This window comes from Vigna umbellata, chromosome 4 (assembly GCF_029865625.1).
Source record: "Vigna umbellata cultivar VRB3 chromosome 4, Vumbellata_1.0, whole genome shotgun sequence".
Lineage (NCBI taxonomy): Eukaryota > Viridiplantae > Streptophyta > Magnoliopsida > Fabales > Fabaceae > Vigna > Vigna umbellata.
In genome coordinates, this window is record NC_142168.1 from 26,337,668 (window position 1) to 26,343,495 (window position 5,828).

A 5,828-nucleotide genomic window follows, 5' to 3' on the forward strand; every position below is an offset into this window, starting at 1 on the left:
GCAGCCTTAGGGGTTTTTTTTCTCTCATTTTCATTTTGGAAGAGCAACCCTCAAGCTAGGGCTTGGGCGATGAGAGACAAAGAGAGGAAAGCTCAAATGGCTCGTGCCACTTAACCGAAGACTGCACGTGATTGGAAGAGTTCGAACCGACAAGGAGTGGAGGTCTTCCGATTAGAGAGCAGCAACATCGTATGATTCCTTTTTTATTTCCTTTCGTTCCTTTTGTTTTTTTTTCAAACCCTATATAAAGGGGTTTTCTCTACCATGTAAAGTGAGAGATACACCTTCGCATAGAGAGTGAGTTGGAGAGTAGTACAATAGTGAGCAGAGTAGGGTAGAGAGTAGCGTTCACGAAGTTAGAGTTTTCTTAGATCTTCCTTTACGCTTTACGCGATTGTAGATTAGTGTTGTTGAGATCTTGATTTTGAATGTACACTCATGGTGGTGACATCCTATGGTGGTTGCGATTGCTTCTTTTAGTGATTCTTACATTGTAATGTCATTTTCTTGTTAATAAATGTTGATTTTTGCTGCACTGATTTTGATCTCCTTTCAATTTTGTCTGTGTTCTACAATTTTATGCAATCTTTTATGTTTCTTTTGGTTTGATTGTGAGGTTTAGATTATTGAATTTTGTGGAAACTGATAGCTGGAGTATGTTTTGAGTTTTAATGCTTTGATTAATCGATTTGTACATTTTATGCTTTCTGATTGATATACATTGAGGTTTTACACTTTCATTTCAATTTCATTTTAGTTCATATACGGGTATTATGCTTTGGTATTGAATTTTATTCATCCTTAGATGCATTTTTTTAGGTTTAATGTTTTGAAATTGATAGATAATGAGTTTATTTACTTTGATTCAGCTTCATGTATGATTTTAGGTAAATTTAGGGTTTTCTTAAGTTTTTTTTACGCAATTTTAGTGTAGTTTTTTATGTATTTCTGTACTCTGATCAAGCACTCACGGTCGATGAATTTTACATTGTAATTTCAATTTCTTTTCAATGAATTTTACTTTTGTGCACTGATTTTGTTTTGGTTTACATTCTGGTTCTGTTTTGAAATTCAATGCAATGTCTTTTAAAACACTACACTTAAATCTACAGATTGATCCTAGGTTGAACCCTGTACTACATTAGTGGGAATCTAGTTTGTTAAATTTTTGCGCAACTAAAAAGCCTTTCAACCCGTACATACATACACACATACATACCTACATACATATATACATATATACATACCTACATACATCCATACAAACCTACATACCTACATACATACATACATACCTACATGCATACATACACACGTGCATACATACGTACATACATACCTATATATGTACATACATACCTACATACGTATCTATATACATACATACGTACATACATACATAAATACACACACATATATATACACATATATACATACATATGTACGTACATATATACCTACATACATACATACGTATATACATATGTACATACGTACATACATACATACGTACATACATACATAGTAGATACGTACATAGATACATACATGTCTCTAATTAGTTTCTTCAACGTTCACTTTTTTTCTTTTGGTTTCAAATCTTTTTCCCATCAACTATTTTTGGATGCAAATCTCTTAGTGAACCCTGGGCTTAAAACAAGAAATCTAGTGGTGGTTTGTGTCTAGGAATGGAACATGACCCATTAGTTGTCTTAAACCCTAATTCTTAAGGCTGATTTGCTTGTTAAGTGTTCAAGGGATTGACACTTAGTTAGGAAACCTAAGCTCTTTCACCGAAGGGATTTCAGTTAGAGTATTTTAGAGGGTTGACATTAGTGTTTGATGGAGAGGAGATGACTCTCTGTGTAAGGGAGTGAACTCGATGAAATCTACCCCTAGCAAAGTCATTCCATTCCATTTATGATCTTTTTCCACTTCTAAGTGCCTCAAATTACCAAAGTCCACTTTTACATAGTATTTCATTCTTTAGTCTAGATGATTTATTAATCGTAGAATTATCTAGTATTACACGAGTCTCTTGGGAAACTATATTTGGTCTTATCATTTTATATTACTTGAGCGATCCAGTACGTTTTTCGATGAGTAAAGCATAACTCAACCAATAAACATGCATTAAGACCTAGGGTTTTGATAACGGTTTAAAATATTGTTATCTGTGATGTAATTTTGATACTAAATACACCCTTTTTGGCTTAGAAACCCTCTTAGACTCATGCTTTTTCATTAAGTTATGTGAATAAGAGAGTTGAGGTTGAATTTGATGATTTTATGACTAATTCCCTTTGGTTTGATAGAAAATGAGTTAATACAGGAAGCAGAGATGAAGTGATAAGGATATAGAGTTCAGAAAGGCCTAGAAAAGCACCAGAAGAGGAACCGCAAGAAGCTTGGGCAACCTGTAGGAGGCTTGAGCGTGGAAAAATCGACGCTCGCCGCCCGGGCGTCGGATCCCCGAAGCTTGGGCGAAGTTGGAGGCTCAAGCCTTTCGGAAATCGACGTCCACCACCCGGGCGACCAAGCGTAGCACGTTGCTGATCAGGCCCAATTTTTGCTCTGTTTCGATTCTTTTGGACCGGGCCCTGTTTCTACTCTTTTCCAACTTTATTTAAAGGACCCAGGCTCTAGGTTTTGCATCTCTGGCTGGAGCAACACAACAACACACTTTTTTACTCTCTGAAGGCGGATCTGGAGGCGGAAGCTTCCTCTTCTACTCTTAGGGTTTTACTATCTCATGCTTTTCCATTGTACATCTAGTTTCTCCATGTCTATGGGGAACTAAACTCTATTTGTTGTTGGGGAATGATGTAACCTTTTGAACTCTCATGTATTTGAATTGATTCTTAATCATATTTGCTTTATTCATTAATTGTTAGGGAATTCATTTGTTTCAATGTTTGCTCTATTTAACTCATTTAGTTGCATGATTTATGAATTGCATGAGTGTTGGGAGGTTCCTTACAATTCAGGTTCTTGTTGAATTCTCCCAAGGGTAATATTTCACAGGGATTGGTCTTCTTAAGCTCTTGATCTTCAGACTTAATTTTCTAGGAACGCTAGGAATTGCACGAACTAGGAATTGAGGCAGGCTTATTGCGCCCAGGGGTTGGGTTCTAAGTACTTTAGTGAACGTTAACATTAATGCATAAAGAGGAATTCTTATATACATGAGAGGGAACTTGATGAAATCTAACCCCAACAACATATTCATCTCATATTAAACAACATTCGTTCATCCTTGTGTTACTCTACTATTGATCAATTTGTATTCATATTTAATTTTCTGTCTTTGCATTTTAAACCAATGATGTCTTTTATTTTAAGTCTTAATTAATTAATTTATCACACGTCTGTTAAGTGCCAAAAGTCCTCTAGGATACAATACTTGGTCTTACCTTTTTATATTACTTGTGCAATTTGGTACACTTGCCAATCCATCAACAGGTTTTGGATAAATAGTGAGTCATATTTCATCCCTAGATGCAAGTCCCCACTAGAGGGGATTAAAGTTCTATTTACACAAATGTATCCTAAAATAAGATTATTTACGAAAGAAAGATAAAAGTGAGGATTTAAGCATGTAACAAGTTAAAGGATAGTTGATTTTGTTACTAAAATGCAGCTCAAATAATGATAAGAATTAACATTATAAATACCTTGTTTTAGCTACAGGAAATTGATATCCTTTACTCCAATTTTGCTCCAAAGATATCAGTTGCGCAAAGCTTCATGCTTATGAATTCATTGGAATACACAAAGCCTCATAAAACCTCACTTCATTAGGTTTGCCGCTTTTGCAATTGCTCGTGCTCGAACGTTCCTAGTGCTGAACTCTCCAAATTCAAATATAATCATTGTAATTTAATGGGTTAAGATGGAATGGGGAGGGTGTTTGATGGTTTCCCCGATGGAACTGAAGTTGCCAAAGAAGAATGAAGAGATTAATACGTGGATTCCACTTCTCTGCCCTAGGGAATCGACTGTACAGATTCATTGACACAACCACACAACACATTTTCACAAAGATTAAAAGTATTAGCATAATAAGAAAATGCACTTGTGAAAAACCTTTATGTTTTGGGTTAATATCGTTGTTTGTTTGGTTTCCTTGATTTGATACATGTGGTAGAGGACCTTTAAGCTAATCTACTTTGCCATCTCTAAATAAAATACTTTACCTTGCATAACTTTATTGTTGAAAATGAACTAAAAGCATACAATTTTTACAATAACCATATACATGAATAAGCTTCAAGAACTAAGGTATATAATGATGTTGATCTCACTTTTACGAGATGCGTACAAGCAAGAACTTATATACATATAAGACGAAATTATATCTATTCCAAGCATATTTTGTGAAAGATATTTGGAAATACTTCACTGTCATTGGAATATATAGTATCCCATTTAGTAGCATACTAAAAGAAAATAGCATGTAGTTGATTTCATATATTAGTGGAGAATTAAATATGACTACCTTATTACAGTTACCCCAAAAGATGAATAGAATTAGAGTAGATTTATATATACAAAACCAACATAAACTAGAAACAAAAGTATGAAACTACATAAGGTCTTTCAAAAGATTTAACATTAAGGGAAACAAAGTTGATGACTAAACTGATGCATCCTCTCCTCCTTGAGGACCCGCTTCCTTATTTGGTCACACCAATCAAGGTGATCATTGCAAAATCAGAGCACACAACAAAAGAACAATAAAGAGAACAAAAGGGTAATCTAGCTGGTTCTATCACTACCTAATCATTCTCCTGTGTGTGAGTATGAATGATTAGTAGAATTCATCATAGATTCACACAATAGAATTGTCCTTACCATAATGCACACCCTAGAGAATCACACCTTTAATCAAATTCCTTCCTTGAAAATGTCCTACAATGTTAGTGAGCTCCTTGACTTTGAATTTGCCTAGTGACAACCAAGTCAGAAGCCCACTAAGTGGTGCCTAACAGTACCATCCTACGCCTAATGCTTGGAGTGAAAATGCTCATTGACTTGAAAATGTGAGTTGGCACTAGATGCCCCTCTGTTACCACCCATCACTATGACAGAAAGTGTTATGAATGAGGGAGTTTAACTTGTTCAATTTCTCAAATTGGTACTTTGTACTCTCTCCTATGGTTTAAACAATTTTAAAACAGTTTATAAGTTGTATCAATTTNAATTTATAGTAATATATATATATATATTATAACAAAACTTTTAAATTTAAATCAAGTGATGTTGCAAAATTAATTCCAACCAGCAAATTCAAAACTCAACTAAACTAGTTTTTGAGTCCACATCAAATTGAGATTTGATTTTTTTTTCTTATGAAGTCCTCACAAATTACTTTTATTATTTTTTATTTTAATATTTTAATATAGTTAGTGCCAACTAAATGATACAATTCTTAAAAATTTATAGTTAAAAATATAATTATGTTTAACATCAATGTAGAGTTGGCTTGACCATCTGTATTAGCTTAACGTTATGCTAAACCAACTAATAACCAATATTGCAGTAGTGAACATGCCAATAGTAAAATATATCTTGTACCAAAACATTTGTTTATTGATACGATACATTATATTGTTAATTACAAATATTTGGTATTTATATAATGTTAATAATTCAATTTAGGTAATTCTGATATCGATAGAAGCAAAGTTGCGCATAAATAATATTTATATAATTTTAATTATGTACTTTCTCTATCTGTATTTATCAAAACACGCGCGCGCACAGTATGAAAAATATTAACATCATCAAGGGAATAAATACACAATACAGATATCGTATTAAATTAT